The sequence below is a fragment of the Pseudorca crassidens genome, chromosome 18 (genome assembly GCF_039906515.1).
Source record: "Pseudorca crassidens isolate mPseCra1 chromosome 18, mPseCra1.hap1, whole genome shotgun sequence".
NCBI lineage: Eukaryota > Metazoa > Chordata > Mammalia > Artiodactyla > Delphinidae > Pseudorca > Pseudorca crassidens.
Genome location: NC_090313.1, coordinates 29,883,235 through 29,904,035, shown reverse-complemented (window position 1 = coordinate 29,904,035; position 20,801 = coordinate 29,883,235). Strand labels below are relative to the sequence as shown.

The 20,801-nt window shown below is 38.8% G+C and overlaps 1 long non-coding RNA gene across 1 annotated transcript in view; it reads right to left on the bottom strand.

Moving 5' to 3' along the window:
• LOC137211192 (uncharacterized) overlaps nucleotides 1-20,801 on the bottom strand; it is a 486,842-nt gene that overhangs the window by 29,495 nt on the left and 436,546 nt on the right. The window contains exon 12 of the long non-coding RNA XR_010936941.1: nucleotides 5,229-5,424. This is a non-coding gene — a long non-coding RNA (uncharacterized lncRNA). The remainder of the gene's footprint in view (nucleotides 1-5,228; nucleotides 5,425-20,801) is intronic.

The window sequence follows — 20,801 nt, the reverse complement described above, 5'->3', positions numbered from 1 at the left end:
ACACCCTGGGCAGTTTTCAGGGAAAAAAAAAGCTAGTTAAGATGACTTAACTAAAGAGGTCTCCTCCCTTAGTAACCTGCCTCACTGCAATGCCTATTTATGTCTTTCTTTGGAGTGGTTTGAACAGAATTCCAACCTAATACCATTTCTGCTTTCAAAGGACATTATCTATTCTAGACCTCATTTAGCATGAGGATAGAGAAACACAGATAAATGTCTTATCAGGCAAAAAAGTAATTTCATGTTCTTGCAGTTCTTTTCTCTGTCTATTCAAATGCTAGATGCCCTTTCATCTTCTACAAATGATTTTCTCTTAATCCGCAAAAAGTAGTTCATTCTTTCTAACAACATCATTATATTTTGAGTGAATTATCCCAGAACAATTAAGAGCTGTTCTCATGTGACACACTTATCTTTGGCTGTTTGTTTCAAAATTTGATTCAGCTGTGCCCTCCACTGTTTTCTCATTTTGTGGAATGCCTTTGTCAGTGTGGAGGAAAGAAAATAACACAGTAGGGGGCAGGGCAGAAGTCACTGTATTGTAAGACATTATTGCCTTTGGAAACAATGTTCTCTATTCTAGTTCAATGAGCTAATAACAATGCATTACTTTATCAAAAGGCAGTTGTTACTATCACTGCAACAAAACATCCTGTAATACTAAGCTATTACTGTGACACTTTCGGATAAATGAAGAAAAAGATTTTTTTCATCAAATCTTATTTTGTCATGTGTAACATTTTCAGGCTTTCTTTTAGATATTGTATTTTATAAGAGCCAACCTATAAACAAAAGCGTGGACGGTCCTCAGTGTGCACACTTAACTCTATTGTTTGAACAAATTGTATGACTTTAGATAATATAATTTCTGTAATTCACAGCTGCAGCATCTACAGAATGGAGATTTGTGGAGTTGACTAGGAATATAAGTAATGTGGCTAGCTCAGAGCTTCACACCAGGAGACACTGAAAATGAGGGAGGCATTATTACTACTATTAAACAATCTTAACCTACATTAAGGTTTTTGCCCCAGGATTCCATTAAACCAGGGCAATAAACAAACAAACAAAACCTTCAACCATGCTGGGTGCTGTGTTTCACAGGTTTACCTATAATTAGAAGAGTAAAACTCTTCTTTTTATCTTGTCTTAATGGAAGCCTTGAGCAGCAAAGGTATATAGAGACTATTTTCTAAAGTCCTTTGAGAAAACTATTTGCCCACTCAGACATTCTCTGATGCTTGTGACATGATGTATTACTGATATCCTTTTCTGACATCTTTTAGTTGCCTGCAATGGAGGTAACACTAAAAGATAAATGTGAAGTCAGCTATCCAAGCGCAGAGAAAAAAGTCACATTTTTACATTATTAAGCAGAGCCCTAATCTGGGTTTGTTGTCACTGCTGAGTAACATAGCACAGAAAAATCTCCTGTTCACCGTAGTAAAATAAAGGCAGAGCAAATTCTGTATGTTAATTCATTAACACTTCCTTAAGAAGTGCCTGCCATGCGTCAGAAACTGAATTAAACGCTGAAGCCACAACTTTAAGATGTGGTGTCTTTCCCTAGCCCTCAGAGTTTAGCTGGGGAGACGTGCACATTAAAAGAACATTAAAGATTTCCAGTCTGGACAAGAAAGAGGCTGTAGATTCATTTCTCCCAGCTTCTTTTTGCCAAGTATAGCTATAAACCCTGGAAATAATGCAAGAGGCAACGGAAGGAGAACTCTGGATGGTGGAAAGAGGAAGACGAATTTGTTTGTGATCCTACAACTAAGGGAAAAACATAGTGGCAGGGGTCTTACAACCCTCCACCCAACAGAGAAAGGCTACTCAGCCCCTCGTGCCAGATCTCCCATCAGAGAAGAGAAGGGAGCCCAAATGAGCTCATTCCTCCCCTGGATTAAATAGGAGTTCTAGGAACACCACCAGGCAAGCAGGGCAATGTATACAAGGGTGAGAGATCAAGACCCACTGTGGAAATCATCAGGCAAGGGACAGGATCTGCTTCCACATAGACAACCTGGGCAGCCAGGCGACACTGCCGGGGAAGCCACAGCAGGCAGCCTGGTCGGAAAGTCTCTTTGTCCCTGTAGACCTGAGACTCCCCTCCCCCACCAAGAGATTGGGTGAGTGGGCACCAATGGCAAAAGGGATCCAGATACATTAAGAGTCTGTCCCAGAAGAACGTTCCGTCCCTTGGGGAGAGGGGGAGACTCTCACCATCTAGAGGCACCAGGCAGCCCAGCTTTGGGGGACTCCTATCTCCTCCTCAAGCACTGGAAGGGCCCAGTGGGAGCCCCAGTGACACCAGATAAACCAAGCAGACAAAATGGCACTCTAAAGGCTCTAAAAATTAAATTGTCCAAAAGAAAAAGAACATAAGTGTGAGTGAGGATGTAGAGAAATTAGAGCCCTATACGTTGCTGGTGGGAATGCAAAACGGTGCAGACACTGTGCAAACCCGTCTGGTGGCTCCTCAAAGGGTTAAACATGGAATTACAGCATTAAATATAGGATTACCCAGCAATTCCACTCCTATATATACACCCAAAAGAATTGAAGTCAGGCGTGCAAACAAAAACTCATACACAAATATTCATAGCAGCACTGTTCACAATAGCCAATGGGTGGAAACAATCCAAATGTTCATCAACTGGCTATCCATCAACAGATAAATAAAATGTGGTGTATCCGTAGATGGAAAATTATTTGGTCGTGAAAAAGAATAAAGACTCATACATGCCACAACATGGCTGAATGTTGAAAACATTATGCTAAGTGAAAGTGCAAGTCACGTGTTTGAATTCCATTTATGTAAAATCTCTAGAACAGGCAAATCTATAGACACAAAAGTAGATTAATGCTTGCTAAGGACTGGGAGATGGGGAGACAGGGAGAGGATTTCTAAGGATACAGGTTTCTCATTGTGATGAAAATATTCTAAAATTGACTGTGGTGATGGTTGCACATATCAGTAATTATATTAAAAACCACTGAAGTGTACACTTAAAAAAAAATTGAATTGTCCTTGGAACCACAGTCTGCAAAGGTAAGCCAGGAGCTGTGTGCTAATCCTAAGCAGGTGACTGTCTGCTAAAATAAAAGATTTAAATAGGACCTGGAGTCTCCTAACATAATTGTTGAAAGGTTGATACAATTAAAAGTAACTATCATACTGAGAAAAGATGATCAACCAATGCCAACACCAAGATGAATCAGATACTGGAATTATGGGACAAGCAGCCTTCATAAAAACGTTTCAATAAGAAATTACATATTCTCTTGAAACCAGTGAAAATCTTAGCTGATCTGTCACAAAGATATTTAAGAATATAGCAAATGCCCTTAACTCGCGGAAGTAAGGCAAGGAGGAGTGACTTTTCCCCCTATAACTTTCTGTATGCTTTGAATTATTTTCAATGAGCATGATTTTTAATAATAAAATTAAAACTAAAACATCATAAAATTAACTAAATTCCATTTTGAAAAGTGAGAGAAACAGCTACCCCATGCCCCAGTACTGAAATGCCTTCCTTTTCTGGTAAGTAGCTAGTGTACTTTTTAATGGTTTTATACTGAAGTCATGAAAAATTGAGTTGGTGGTTTTCCTTATAGAAAGATTTATGAGCCACAATTTCAAAAAAAGAAAAAAAAAGTACATCACTTTCTAGGAGCAAGTAAGTTCTATGAAACTGGCTGAGTTGAATTCTGATAGTGCCTGTGTACTGCACTGAATGACCACGTTCAATGTTTGAGGGAATAGAGGGTTAAATACTTTTCTATTTTTATTTTTAAACAGTGTCTTTTGGCTCTTTACTATTTTTGTATGTCTAATTTATTAGAAATGCTGAATATTATGATTAGAGGAATATTTGTCCTCTGCATCCTATTGTGATTTAGGTAACAAACAAGTGTGGCAGCAACATTTTTTTTTTTTTGAGTTATCACCACATACAAGGCTATAGGTACACTACATTCAGCTTTAAGAAATTATCGTGTTTTTTAAAAAACTACCACCACTTGGGAACAATTTTTATCTAGTTAATGATGTTGAACTCAGAATAGAAAACATGGCTAGAAGTGAGCAGTATTTACCCTACTCTTTTTCCTGAAGAAGCTTCAAGCTGAGTTCCACACTTTTGACTTAAATAAGTGGCATCAGCAGAAATCCTGGGTATCAGCGCTCCTACAGAATAAAAGGACAATAGGAAGGGAACCCTCCATGTTTTTTATTTTGTTTTCTCATCTGTATTTGTTACCTTCGAACTTTCCAAAGATCTGACCAACCATGGTGTGATATTGTGATTTATAATAAGAAATACAAATTTGGTTTTCACCCCATTCCCGACACACAGCTCTTAAAACCCTCGAAATTTCCTGAGTGATGAGAGAGATAAAGTGTCATGTGTATGTTCATTAGGTGACTTTTGGAAAGTATCTAGGTCACCTAAGGCTGGGGGCTGGTTGTCAATGGAGCTAACAATGTGATTAGAGGGTTGAAACTTTCAGTCTCACCCACTGATTGAATTCAATCACCAATGGCCAATGTTTTAATCAATCATGCCTATGTAATGAAGCCTCCATAAAAACCCAGGATGGGATTTGAAGAGTTTTGGGGTTGGTGAACGCGCAGAGATGCGGGGAGAGTAGCGTGCAGAGAGCATGGAAGCTCTGAATTCCTCCCCACACCTTGCGCTACACATCTCCTTCCTCTGGCTGATCCTGAGTTATATCCTTTTATAACAAACTGGCGATCTAGTAGGTAAACTGTTTCCCTGCGTTCTGTGAGCCATGCTAGCAATTAATCAAATATTCATCAGAGGGGGGTTGTGGGAACCTCTGATCTATAGCTGGTCGGTCAGAAGCACAGTTGACAACCTGTACTTGTCACTGGTGTCTGAAGAAGGGGTTGTCCTGTGGATCTGATGCTATCCCTGGGTAGATGATGTCATAATTAAGTTCAATTGTAGGACACCAAGCTGGTGTCAGAGAATTGCTAGGTGGTGTCGGGAAAAAAAAACCACACATTGGAACTGGGTACAAAACCACACGTAGTCATCAGAAGAGCCACTCACCTAAGCAGTTGTACCTGTAGTTACATGATTGAGAGCCAAGCTCCCATGTCTGGCAATTAGAGCACGTAGAAAGGCAATATCTATCCCTCTTATTTTATCAGGAAGCAACAGAGAAAATAATAATAATGCAAAATCTATTTTTCTACTAACCTGGAAGGCTGTGCAGAAAGCAGAGGACTAAGAAAATGTATGATGTACGCAATGCCAAAATAAGTGAGGTTGTTCATCGCCAGCGAGCTGCCACTCCTGTCATAGGCATCCGTTCTTTCTTCACGGCGGCAGCAAGAGCCTCTGCTTGTGCCAAAAACATCCTAGCTATGACACGCACATGCAGATTTCAGCGTTCCTGTTAGAGCAAAGTATAAATGTAAAAATTAACCCCAAAAGGGACTTGTCACCATCAGGGAGCATGAATATTTCAATTTCTGGATCCATCAGTTACTGGGAAGACACATGGTGTCTTAGAATAAAAAAGTTATTCCGGAATAACTCTCTCAGTCTAAAGTGACAGAGGTAAGAAGAGTTGTCATTTTTGGAACTTAGAAACCTATGAAAAACAATCTTTTGTTAGGTTTATAAAATGATTCCAATAATACAGAAGTGTTGAAGGTTATACTGTCCCCTTGCCATCTCCCCTCCGGCTCAGTTGTTATTCCCCAGATTTAACCGTGTTAGGTTTCATGACTTCATGTCTGGAAAGATATATGTACTATTCCATGTAAATGATCCTTTCATTTACACAAACATCTGTGTTTTACAATTTTTTAAATTAACTGATATGTTGGTCAACTTTCCATTTAAATAGTTAAATCTACCATTTCTAATCACAATTGCAAAAATAGCACAATGTATGAATATTACTAATACTTCTCTTTTTGATGAACATTTTGTTGTTTCTGGATCTGAAAATCAATGAACATCTTTGCATTTAAGTAAAACTGTTAGATAAATTCCTGTGAAGGATTCTGGATCACAAGAAATCTTGGTATTTTAAAATTGCCTTTCAACATGATTTGAGAGTACTTACTTATTCTAGCCAACACTGGCTATTATAAAACATTCTAGTGTTTCCAGTAAGATAGGGGAAAATGGTGTCTTCTTGTTATTTAAATTTGCATGTATAGTTACGTGTTAATTTTAGCATTTTACCATATGGCTGGCTATTCACTATTTGTTATTTTTTTCTGTGAAATGTTTCATTTTTATTCATTTTTCTATTGTGAGAACACTTTGTGTAGTAAGAAAATATGGCATTTGTCTGGCATAGATTTTATACTTTGCATACATTTTCCATAGTTGTCATTTTTCTTGCAACATGAAATTTTTTTGTAATACCAAATTTATACTTTTTTATGTGGTCCAATTTATGACATTCCCCTCTCAATTTCTAAGTTAGAAAGAGTTTTTTCCATTCTAAAGTTTTTAAAAAGTAAGGTTATTTCTTCTGGTCTTTTTAGAATATCTCTTTTTAGTTTAAATGCTTGTATATCTGGTATTTATTTTAGACTAAAACTTCCAGTAGGGATTTAGCTTTAGTTTTTTGAGAAGAGTTATCCAAATGGCCCAATGGAACCTTCTGAATAATCTATCAGATGCTCAACAATTTTAAATATCCTCTTCACCAATATCTTGATTATTTCTATGTGTCTGTTTCTGAATTTCTTTCAATTTTCTTGATCTATTTATGAACTTATACCAAATTACTTTAGTGTAGCTTCATAGTACTTTTAAACCAATAAAAATGACTTTCTGCTAATTACTTTTCTTTATCAGACTATCCCAAGATGTTCTCACATGCTGATTATTTTACATGAATTTTTGCTAAGTTAAAAAAATCTGTTGTTAGTTTAATTGAGATATAAATGAGTTTATTGTTTAATTTTGGGAAAAATTGCCAATAGGAATTCTGTTTTTCTGTCTAAAAACAGGGTATGACTTTCCTTTTATTTAAGGCTTACTTCATATCCTTTAGTGAAATATTAAAATTCTCTTCATATAATGTCTGGATATCTTTAATTTGTGTTTATTCTTAGATATCTTATCTCTGTTATTTTGATGATGACAGTCTCTTCCCAAAATGCTGATAAAAGAAAAATGGAGAAGATATGACTTGTGAACTTGAGAAGATCAGAGTTGAACTAGGAGTTTACAAACAAGTAAAATAGGGAAAATAAACACATGCACCAAATGATGGGAGGATTCAGAGGAGACAGTGTCCATCTCTGCAAAATAAGTTTCCTAATAAAATGCATCATTTGATCTAGATGCTTAAGAATGAGTGGAGTCTCTAAGTCAATCAAAGATTAAAGAACTTTGCAAGTAGAAGGCAGGGGAAATGCAAAAACAGGGCAATGAGAGAAGAAGGCACTCCTAGTGAGATGCTCCTGCTGGAATGGCAGGATGGCTGGAGCTAGAGATGTGTGGAAGGGGATTAGAACTGAACTCCCAGGGCCATGGTCTGGGCTATACATGCATAGTCAAGGGTCTTTCGTTTCAAGTTAAGGAATTGGAATAGATTAAATGTGTCCTATATTGCAAGAGGATTTAGGTAGCTGTGAAGAGGTTTATCCAAAACAAGGAGAGACAGGTGGCAGGGAACGCCAGCAAGGGGAAGAAAGGTCAGGTTTGGACAGAGAATTTGAGGTCTTGGAAGCATATCCCAGTGGTAGCAAAGCTCCTAACATAAAGATGATTCTCATCAAATATTGAATGAATTAAAGAAAAAATAAATGGAAAAGCATGAATGCTTTGAAGTCAGGTATTTCCAGAAGTGCATAATGTATAATAATTTAATCTCAAGGTTTAAACCACTCATTCTATAAAACCAACAGACTTCCAAGAAGCGTAGTATTTTGCCTAATAAGCATGACAATATTAAGGAACTAGAATCTGGAACAGAGCTCTGTTTTGACATACAGCAGTAATTAAGTAAACTCATTAATGTTTCAAAGCACTTGGGACAGTGTTTGCACAAACTAAGTGCTGTGTAACTGATATAACTGTTAAGTAAATACTGAATGCCTGGATGCACAGGCCCTGGATTAAAAACAGTAAAGTAGCCAATGTTTAAATCAGACCTCAGTTCCCTCTTTCTGAACTACTTACCTCTCTCTGGCTGTCCCCTGAATTTGACTCATGCCATCTTTCTAAGTTCCAAACATCTCCATTAATCTGCCTTTTTTCCAAAATATCTCACAGAAAAGGATGTATTTACTGCAGGAGTGTGTTCAGGAACAGAGGAAGGAGGGAGCTTGTGTCATTTGACACATGAAGGAAAGCTCTGTGCAGCTGGACCATTGTGAACTACAGCAGGATGATGGGCAGAGACGGGCAGGGCTCAACTCAGGCCACTTTTAAGGAGTTCGGACTTTCTTAAGAGCAATGAGAAGTCAGTAAAGGGAATTAACTAGAGAATTATGTGCTTAGACTTTCATGTAAAAATGATCCTTTCAGTTCACAGCAGAGAAAGAGATCTGAAGGAATCGAGAGCAAATGAGGAGTAGCTGTTCCTGTAGTCAAAGTAAGAGATGATGATGGTTTATACTATAGGAGGCTCTGTGGAAAGGGAGAAAATCACGAAGAGGAACTGGGGACCCATTCAGATGGAGAATTGAGGAGGGGGCAACCTCAAGAATGATGACTAAGTTTTGTGCCATGAGCAACTAGGTACCATTTCCCAAGATGGGAAACTTTGGAGGAATTTCATGGAAAGGAACATGAGTTCAGTTGGTTATATGAATCCAGAGTTCAGTAAAGTCTGTGATAAAGAAATATGCTTGGGAGTTGTATCAGGCCCGTCTCACACATCCTATTACATCCTTTCAACCCCACCTCTTACTCTAACCAAAGCTGCTACAACCACCACTGCTATCCCCTCTCATCCAAGTTCCAACCAGATACTTGCAGGTCTAATTTGACAACGCCTCCCCTCAGCCTTAGCCTTGTGTCTCTTGAGGGCTGCCTGAGGCTCGTATAGGAACCCCCCAGAACGTGAGGGAGTTAACTCCCGTGACGCCATCCTTGATCAATGGGAAATAGAAGCTGATGAACAAATACTTCTTTTTCTTCTCCCCTGGATGGGCAAATCTGAGCTGCATTTTATAAGGCTGCTCAGAAGAGCTCAGAAGGATCCAGCACCAGTTGCCGCTGCAGAAGTGGTTAACCTGATAACGCATTTTTCTGCTGGTTTTCCTCCTTCCCTGTCTTGCTCGTCCCATGCATTTCTGCCACAGCCTGGAATAACTTTCAAACAAACTACAAACTTTTGCCTCATTCTGCTTTTGGAGGAACCTAGGTAAGATAGGAGTTATCAGTGGGTAAGTGGTAATTCAAGTGCCAAGAGTGGAGAAGATCACAGAAAGAGAGAGAAAAGAGTAAGCAGTCTTCAAAATCTGATATTTACTGATTGGATAGAATTAATAAAGAAAACTAAGCAGAGAATCCAAAGAGGAGGGAGAAACAGTGAAAGAGAAAGGGAGAGAGGGAGAGAGAGGAGAGGGAGGTATCAAGGAAGGCACAAGAAAGGAATATCAAAGTAGGGAGTGGTCAGTTTTGTCAAATATTTCTGAGATCAGGAAAAATAAAGACCAAATGTGTACAGTAGATCTGGCATCGTGGAGGCTAATGATGCTCATAATTGGGACCAGCATTTTATTTTATTTTTTTTAACAGAACACACGTTTAAAAGAACACATGGAACTGAAAAATATCATGAAGAACCTAGGGGTAAGACAGGAATAAAGACACAGACCTACTAGAGAATGGACTTGAGGCTATGGGGAGGGGGAAGGGTGAGCTGTGACAAAGCGAGAGAGAGGCATGGACATATATACACTACCAAACGTAGTAAGGTAGATAGCTAGTGGGAAGCAGCCGCATAGCACAGGGAGATCAGCTCGGTGCTTTGTGACCACCTAGAGGGGTGGATAGGGAGGGTGGGTGGGAGGGAGACACAAGAGGGAAGAGATATGGGGACATATGTATATGTATAACTGATTCACTTTCTTATAAAGCAGAAACTAACACACCATTGTGTATACTCCAATAAAGATGAAAAAAAAAAGATCTTCTCAGACTGGAACTCTCGGTATTGATAACCTGTGAATAAGCAAGTAAGCAAGGGGGCTTTAAACACCCCTGGAGTCACATCGTGCTGGGGGCTCTCTCTTTGTGAGATTGTTTTTTTCTGATGGCTTTTGGCACCACAGTGCTTGGTTCTGGTTGAGGGATACTTGAGAAGCTGGACTGATGAGTCTACTGCTGATTTCGACATTTCCCAGCATACATTTGCTAACACCTGTTCCAAATTTAGGACAATGTTTAGCTCAGTTGTCATCTTCAATCTTGTAAACATATGATGGGCTTCTCATCTGCAAGAGATTAACCCGAAATTGAACCTGCAATGCTGTCTTAAGGTAATGACTGTATACCAAAAGGAAACCCTCTTGCACTGTTGGTGGGAATGTAAATTGATACAGCCACTATGCAGAACAGTATGGAGCGTCCTTAAAAAACTAAAAATAGAACTACCATACGACCCAGCAATCCCACTACTGGGCACATACCCTGAGAAAACCACAATTCAAAAAGAGTCATGCACCACAATGTTCATTGCAGCTCTATTTACAATAGCCAAGACATGGAAGCAACCTAAGTGTCCATCAACAGATGAATGGATAAAGAAGATGTGGCACATATATACAATGGAATATTACTCAGCCATAAAAAGAAACGAAACTGAGATATTTGTAGTGGGGTGGATGGACCTAGAGTTTGTCATACAGAGTGAAGTCAGAAAGAGAAAAACAAATACCATATGCTAACACATATATATGGAATCTAAAAAATAATAATAATAATAATGGTCATGAAGAACCTAGGGGCAAGATGGCAATAAAGACACAGACCTACTAGAGAATGGACTTGAGGACACGGGGAGGGGGAAGGGTAAGCTGGGACAAAGTGAGAGAGTGGCATGGACATATATACACTACCAAATGTAAAATCGATAGCTAGTGGGAAGCAGCCGCATAGCACAGGGAGATCAGCTCGGTGCTTTGTGACCACCTAGAGGGGTGGGATAGGAAGGGTGGGAGGGAGGGAGACGCAAGAGGGAAGAGATATGGGAACATATGTATATGTATAACTGATTCACTTTGTTATAAAGCAGAAACTAACACACCATTGTAAAGCAATTATACTCCAATAGATGTTAAAAAAAAAAGATGCACATTTCACTCAAAAAAAAAAAAGCATTTTGTGGGAATTTACCTGGTATTTTAACCACTCCCCAGTTGATGTGGGTTACCGATACCAAACACTTTCTGTTAGAGCAAAGGCAGCAGATTTGCTAGAATTCCTCCACGCGTGTTTTACAGCTAAGGTGACTTCAAATTCTAGCTTGACACCACCACAAAAATACCACCTTTTGATTCCAAACAAAATCCTGCCTGATTATCATTTCTAACAAACAGTTCATGGTAATTTTTCCCTGATTTCTACAAAAAGCTGGCAGAGTACTTGGAGGAAACGCTCATAGAAATGTAGACATATTTTGAAATATAAGATTTCTCAGTGTCTAAGGTAAAAGAAAGAGCTCAGTATTGTATTCTAAGACTATGGTTATAACTTTTGATGGAATATAATGCTAATAAAGAAAAATTAAATTTTGGACTAAGAGAAATCGTTTTGATATTTCACATGAACACATCAATGATGAACATGTCAACTCTTGAACTGAAATGCTTCAGTCCCACACAGACATGTTATTAGGATGATCAGGCATCCTTAATAAGAACAGCTAATACTGTGTGCCCAGCATGGTTTTAATGCTTTACTTATCCTGAGTCTAAATTTTTAAAATAATTGTATGAAGTAGGTATCATTCTCTCTATTTCGTAAGTAGGGAGACTGAGATATAGGAAGTTTAACTAACTTGCCCAGGTGAGCAGAGCTAAAATGTAGCAGAGGTAGGATCCAAGTTCTAATAACCTTGCCTCAAATCCATATTCTAAACCCTGAGAGTAAGAGTGAAACATAAGGAAGCAAACAGACCACTTAATTCCTCCTTTATGTATGGGAGCTTTTCATATTCTTACATGTCCAAAGCTAACAGTCAAAAGCAAGAGAAGTTCAGAAACCAGTCTAAGGTAGCCCATCACTGAACACACAGAATGGAGGACCCAGTGAGATGACTGACTGATGGTTAATTTCAGCGGTTATCAAATCTACATGGCACTACATTCAACAGACTAGAAAAATCAAACTTTGTAACCTGAAATGCACCCTTCTCATGCCATTCTTCATCGGATTTCAAAGTCTCTAGCGAAAAGGAGAGTCTACGCAGACAAAAATTCAAAGAAGAGGGGGAATTACCAGTCGGAAAGAGTAATGTTTGCTTCTGCCCTTTCTGCACTGCTGCTGAAACAGTCCTGTCTGGACTCTGTCTGCTCTGAGCCACCACCCTTGGGGTGATGGGCAAAACCTCTTCATTGCATTTGGTTTTACTTCTTGCAATAATGTTAATGTGAGAAGGCTGTTTAAAGGTTGTCCTAAATTTAAAAGCAGTTTCTAACCATTAAAATTTGTCTATGCTGAAGCTTAAAAAACTTTTTACGCTCAAAAATTAACATATAATACCAGGAAGATTTAACTGAGCATAAAACTAGTTGCATCTCATTTCAGAAAAAAAAATTCATACTGAACATCTCTACTTATTTTCCTGTACTTTACAAGGCCAGAGATTTCTGATATAAAATATCATATTCTTCTGTGTCTTCAAAATCTGTTTCTTAGACATATTTTCCTTCGATGATGCTATGATCCTCAAAGTGATTTGTACAAGAAACGTTCTTTTTTTTTTTTTTTTTTTTGCTGTACGCGGGCCTCTCACCGTTGTGGCCTCTCCCTTTGCAGAGCACAGGCTCTGGACGCGCAGGCTCAGAGGCCATGGCTCACGGGCCCAGCCGCTCCGTGGCATGTGGGATCTTCCCGGACCGGGGCACGAACCCGTGTCCCCTGCATCGGCAGGCGGACTCTCAACCACTGCGCCACCAAGGAAGCCCAGAAACGTTCATTTTGAAATATAACCATGGCTCCAAATCCCAACTAAACATGTATGCCAACATCTTATTTTATTTTATTCATGTATTTTATAAATTTTATTTATTTATTAATTAATTAATTAATTTATTTATTTATGGCTGTGTTGGGTCTTTGATGCTGCGTGGGGCTTTCTCTAGTTGCTGCGAGCGGGGGTTACTCTTCGTTGCGGTGCGCGGGCTTCTCATTGCGGTGGCTTCTCTTGTTGCCGAGCATGGGCTCTAGGCACGTGGGCTTCAGTAGTTGTGGCTCACGGGCCCTACAGTGCAGGCTCAGAGGCCATGGCTCACGGGCCCAGCCGCTCAGTGGCATGTGGGATCTTCCCGGACCAGGGCTCGAACCCGCCTCCCCTGCACTGGCAGGCGGATTCTCAACCACTGCGCCACCAGCGAAGCCCCAACATTTTACTTTAGACAACATTTTAAGCTTCAGCATTCTCACATGCAAAATAAAAATAACAGTACTCACTTTATAAAGGTAGTTAAGACCACGTCTGTGAAAGTGCCCGTAGGATGACTGTCACATAATAAAGGCTTAAAAACAGTGATTACATCTCAAATTCAGTTCTTCACACACCAATTCACTGGTTTCAATCAACTGTTTTGTCATTCAAAAGATGCTCATTCAGTGACCCCCATGGGTCATCAAGAGACTCTGCAGGATTCTTAGAAATAATTGAAATTGATGGTTCTTGGAATATTTAAGCACCACACCTCCACCAGGCAACAATGAAGAGGATTATCTGCTTCAGATGCTCTCCTTGGCATGAAATGCTGGTTTAATGTCACAGAGGGAGATGAGAAGTCCATTGGGAGGTTGGGAAATATATCCTTCCTCTTTTGAAAGTTTTGGACATTGGGATTGATGATTCTTGCCTCTAAATATGCTGTGTGCTGGTTGGCCTCTTACAGAGCAGAACCGATCCCATGAGGGAACCTGGATGAATACACTCAGCCTCCTCAGGTCAAGGTGGCAGCTCTCCTAGGGCACCTGACTTATATGGTTCAGGGCTGGGCTGAAAGCTACCATCTCTGAGCATTCAGGAGGCATTCCTTTCAGAATGTGCGGGACTTAAAAATGTTAAGATGGTTCTTTATTCTTTGGGATACATGGAAAAATAGTCCTGAGGATGTGGGCCATTCTGAATCTGTTGCATTACTTCCATTAGGTTGAACCTTTGGCATAGGGATGAGTTAGTTTATAAAAACAAAACCATGTATGAAACAAACTTTTCCATTTTCAACTGGTTTCTGGAGTAGTATAATCTAGAAATTGCATTTTATATTTCAGCCGAAAAGAAGCAAATAAAAAGTTTGTGTATGACTGTCTCCTATCAGAAAATTTCCTGTGTGGCTCAGTAATCTGCTGACATGAAAGGAAGGTCAAGTCGATTAAAGTATCATCCTAGAAAGGAGAAGATTTTGTCAGATACAGAGACGATTTCCTGGGACTTAGTTGTATCTTGGGAACATCTATTTAACATTCCACACGTGTGTATGTGTGCATCAAAACGTAAGTATCAACAGCTTGCATGTGTCACCTTGATGGTCTTGAAATAAAGTTAAGAACAGAGCAAGATTAGAGCAAGGAAGAGCTGTACTACAATTTCTGAGCTTTGTGAAATGGCTGGTTCTATCCCTTAACCATCTCAGAGGAGATGTGGTGAACACAGCAAGGTGGAGATTTTTAGGCAAGGGTTTCCAAGAATAAGGAGGAGAAAAGAGTAGTTTTAGGGGGAAAAATGTAGCTACGGAAAAGTTGACAGTCTAATGTTCATGTAGATGTCTTTTTGGAGGAATGAAGAGATTTTCCTAAAAAAATATATACAGCTATTTGCAACTTTTATCTTCTTGAGTAAAAGTTTCCTGGAATGGTAAAGTTGTACTAGTGAAAATAGCTCAACAGAATGAAGAGATTTTCCTAAAAAATATATATACAGCTATTTGCAACTTTTATCTTTTTGAGTAAAAGTTTCCTGGAATGGTAAAGTTGTACTAGTGAAAATAGCCCAACAGAATGAAGAGATTTTCCTAAAAAAATATATACAGCTATTTGCAACTTTTATCTTTTTGAGTAAAAGTTTCCTGGAATGGTAAAGTTGTACTAGTGAAAATAGCTCAACAGTACAATTTTCTAAAGGTATATAGTAAGCTGTATGTGTGTAAATGGTTTTGGTTCTCAAATGCATCTAAATTTTAAGAATCCAAATTCAATTAGGATTAAGGATTCCAAAATTGGATTAATGATTGAGGCTTAAAGAAATTAAATAACTTGTATAAATCCAATTAGTTTCAGAGCCAGTATTTTCACCCAATCTATCATGTTCTTTCTACTTCCACGTTGCCCCTTGTGTAGAAATTCTTGTTATAGTCATGTCACCACAAGGTAGAGTGAAATGTCTAGTTCATAATTGAATTAATCATGATAATTTTTATATATTCTAGTACAACTACCTTTGTAAAATATCATACTTGGATAGTAGAGTACCCTGGTTAGTGTAATCATTTATAATAAATATCCCACCCAACTCCAGAAACTAATTCAAGGTGTCTCAGTTACTGCCTAACACCTTATGGAAAGGGCCTTGTGGTTAATTTAATTTGGATCACGGAGTCTAGTATAGCAACTTGTACATGCTAGGATAGATAAGATAAGGATATGATAAAATATTTTTAGCACGTAAAGTACATTGAAGATAACTGCAATAATTTACTTCCTTAATAAATGAGTTTTAAGGATCTCTTTTTTGATTGAAGTATAATTGCTTTACAATGTTGTGCTAGTTTCTGCTGTACAGTGAAGTGAATCAGCTCTATGTATACGTACATCCCCTCCCTCTTGGACCTCCCCATTCCCTCATCTAAGTCACCACAGAGCACTGAGCTGAACTCCCTGTGCTATAAAGCAGGTTTTTATGATGCTTTATTTCAGAATTCTGTCCTCCAGAATGCATCTACCCTCATTTAAATTAATGAACAAAAGAGAACATGAAATGCTGGAGGAATGAGTTTTACAAATACTCTGTCAATAGTCATAGGAAATTACTGAGATTGAATTTCAAGACAGCATAAAGTTGGGAAGAAGGGGGAAACTTTATTTTGGAGAATATGATTTCTCATATCTGTGGCTCATTTTTTATTACTTCTTTTATGCTAGTTTTACCCTTTTCTACAGCTCTTCTTTGAAACTCATATTGTCCTCGCAGGAATGAGATTTACTTTTTCTCAGGGTTCTCAAAATGGAAGCCTCTAAATCCATTTATATAAATACCCTAAACCTTAATTTCTAACTATTATTACAGCTCTTTCCTATTACTTCTCTAATATAACCATTTATTCTAGAGAAATCTGGTTTTCCCTCTATCTATCCTCTCACCTTTAATTTGCTTCTTTGAAAAAAAAGAATAAGAGATACTTTCTTGTTGATCTTATTTCTTCTTGAATCTATTAAAGAAAATTCTTAAGTTAAACTTTCAGCCTCTTTATTCAAGTACCTCCAGAAATGGTCCTAGAAATCACCTGAAGGAAGAGTAAGCAGAGTTCCCTCAGGATTTGCTTCTTTCCACAAATCCATCACCACTACCATCCTGCAAGCCAGGGTCATTTTTACATTTTTTTTTTTTTTCTTTTGCGGTACGCGGGCCTCTCACTGCTGTGGCCTCTCCCGCCGCGGAGCACAGGCTCCGGACGCGCAGGCCCAGCGGCCATGGCTCACGGGCCCAGCAGCTCCGCGGCACGTGGGATCTTCCCGGACCGGGGCACGAACCCGCGTTCCCCACATCGGCAGGCAGACTCCCAACCACTGCGCCACCAGAGAAGCCCCGCCATTTTTACATTTTAAAAATGAATTCCACTTCTGCTTCAAAAGAGGAAGTAGACATAGTTTTCCCTATTCCTCCTGCTAAGTACAACTAAAAACCTTGGAAATATATGTAAAACAAGCATAAGGAGGCTCTCAAGGTTGGAGAAATGAAAACTTTGAGCCCAAGGAATAACATGGTGGTGAATTTCCAGAGTTTTCTTTTTGTCTCACATACCCCAGACTGGGTTCCAAAGAAGCCAGAATCCTGGAAACCCTCAGGCAGAGACAAAAACAAAACAAAACAAAGACACCAAAAGAGGCTGCTCTCTCTAGCTGAAGTACCAAGAGTAGGCAGCCTAGAAAGACAGAATACTTTTACATGATAATTGTTCTTCTTCAGGCAAATGCCACAGACAAATAAAAAGAAAGAAAAAGAAAAACAACTGTAAGCCAGGGGGAAATTAGGTTTCCACCCTCAACAAGCTGCAACAAGGCACCCTAACACCCTGCAGGGAGCTGTGGCATTCTCACCAGGTAGTAACAAGGTAGCCCTACCTTGAGATGGTTCAGGGGCTGCACAATGGAGAGTCAGGACTTTTATCATCACTGCTCAGTGATAATGTGATAATGAGGGATTATTATCAGTGATAATGAGGCAACACCCTCCTATGGTTTCAGTGAAGGCCACATGGGGAGCAGCTCTCCTCCAGTTCCCAGAGAGAATGGTACCAGTTGAGGACTGGTGAGGATGAGGATGAAAGCCTGGACCCCCAGCCCCACCCAGCAGTAATAAGAAGGCTCTTTCCTGCCCCTGCACTTGAGTCACAGCAGATGAGCAGTAAACTTGTACCTCCTCCACTTCTTGGCAGTAGTGAGGCAGCACTCTACAACTCCTGCTGGAGCAGTTTCAGATAAACTCTGCTAAAACACAGAACTGAAACAAGATGCGGAACCTCATAATTTAATGCCTTAAGTGTCCCAGTGTCAGTGGAAAATCATTCATCATACCAAGAACCAGGAAAATCTCATCGTGAGTGAAAAAAGATAACAGACACCAACACCAAGATGGTATAGACATTAGAATTATCTGACAAGAATTTTAAAGCAGGCATCATAAAAATGTTTTAATGAGGAATTATAAACACACTTGAAACAGATGGAAAAATAGAAAGTATCAGGACGGGAAACAGAAAATATAAAGAAGAACCAAGTAGGAATTTTAGAACCGGAAAAATATAATAACCTGAATTTTAAAATGAGTACATGAGCTCAACAGTAGAATAGAGGAGACAGAGGGAAAAAAAATCAGTGAAATTTAAGATAGAATATGAATTACCTAATCTGCAAAGCAGAGAGAAAATAAACTGAAAAAATAAAAAACACATAAACTGAACAGAACCTCAGGGAAGAGTGAGACTATAACAAAAGATCTAACGTTTGTTATTAGATCCCAGAATAAGAAGAGAAAGAAGACAGAGGTAAAAGTGCTCAAACTTTCTAAATTTGGCAAAAGACATAAACCTACAGATTCAAGAAGCTGAGTAATTCCCCAAATTAAAAGTACAAAGAAATCCACACCAAGACAAATCCTGGTCAAACTTCTGAAAAATAAAATGCAAACAAAAAGTCTTGAAAGTAGCAAGAAGGAAATGATACACAGAGGACAAACAATTGGAATGGAAGTGCATTTCTCTTTGGAAACCACAGAGGTCAAAAGAAGTTGCTTGATGTTTTCAAGAGGTGAAATAAAAAAAACTGTTGACAGAGAATTCTATATCCAGCAAAAGTATCCTTCAAAAAGAAAGGGGAAATCAAGCAGTCTCAGATGAAGATGCTAAAGAATTAGTCACTGGAAGACATACCATAGAACTACCATACAACCCAGCAATCCCACTACTGGGCATATACCCTGAGAAAACCATAATTCAAAAAGAGTCATGTACCAAAATGTTCATTGCAGCTCTACTTACAATAGCCAAGACATGGAAGCAACCTAAGTGTCCGTCATCAGATGAATGGATAAAGAAGATGTGGCACATATATACAATGGAGTATTACTCAGCCATAAAAAGAAACAAAATTGAGATATTTGTAGTGGGGTGGATGGACCTAGAGACTGTCATACAGAGTGAAGTAAGTCAGAAAGAGAAAAACAAATACCATATGCTAACACATATATATGGAATCTAAGAAGAAGAAAAAAAAAAAAGGTCATGAAGAACCTAGGGGCAAGATGGGAATAAAGACACAGACCTACTAGAGAATGGACTTGAGGCTATGGGGAGGGGAAAGGGTAAGCTGGGACAAAGTGAGAGAGTGGCATGGACATATATACACTACCAAACGTAAACTAGATAGCTAGTGGGAAGCAGCCGCATAGCACAGGGAGATCAGCTCGGTGCTTTGTGACCACCTAGAGGGGTGGGATAGGGAGGGTGGGAGGGAGGGAGACGCAAGAGGGAAGAGATATGGGAACATATGTATATGTATAACTGATTCACTTTGTTATAAAGCAGAAACTAACACACCATTGTAAAGCAATTATACTGCAATAAAGATGTTAAAAAAGAATGATTAAAGGAATAACTCTAAGCAGAAAAGAAATGGTAAAAGAAGGAATCACCAAATAATAGAAGAAAAATGGAGAGAGAAACTATGGGTAAATTGACCTTCTTTTTCCTCTTGAGTTTTCTCAATCATATTTCACAGTTGAAGCATAAATTGTAACAGTCTAATGTAGTTCTCAATGGATACACAGGAAACATTTAAGACAACTCTATTACACAAGTTACACAAATTGATAAATGTGATGAAATCATTTAGAAATAAATATATGAAGACACAAGTGCATGTAAAACTGGGAAAATCTGAGTAAGAATAAAATTAGATCAATTTCCTGTTGGTGACATTGTACAATAAATTTTGCAAGATGCTATCATTGGGGGAACTGGATGAAGGATACATGACATCTCTGTGTATTATCTATTGCAATGACCTATGAATCTACAATCATCCCCAAATAAAAGTTTTAATAAAAAATGCATTCCTGAAATGGAAATTGATAGGAACAAGCCCCTATAAACAAAGGCAGGTATCTTCAAAAAGAGAGAGAAATGTTAGCCAGAAAACACTGTTTAGCTCTATATAGTAACTGGTGTGCTGGGATAGACAGTAAATCAATCAATCAGTCAATTAGTAAGTAAATAAGTCATCTAGGAAAGACAGGTAGTAACTTGGGAAGGATCTCATTATGTGGTCACAATTTGACTCACTTATCAGAGTTCATGGTAGGGTCCTGATGTTTGCAAGTTCAGAGTCTTCACTTAAATCAAAGCAACCCAAATTTATCCATCTCTGCAGACTGACATATTAATTCAACTCATAAGAGACTGACGTTTACATGAGCAGGAACATTTGGGTGCTTTCTTTGCTGACCCTCTCTCTTTAATCCCCCTCCTTTTTTCTGGATATTCTTCATCCGAAGCCCCCAATCAATTACCCCATCTTCATTTGGGAAACATATCTCCCTGGTTCCTGCTTGAATTCTTTGAGATGAATTCTTTCAATGGAATATTAATGGACCTCATTCATCCCTAAAGGCAAAAATTGAACAACAGTCCTGTGATGGAACAAAAGTGGGTACTCTGATTTCACTTTAAACTGAACTATAATCTCAATTATAACCAAACTGTAAACGTAAAGTGTTTATTTCTTCATTAAAAAATTGGTACACCCCACCCAAGTGAGCATGAATTTTTCACAAAGACCATACACCATACACTTTCCTTCTCTGAGGAAAGGAAAATTTCTCCCAGGAATTTG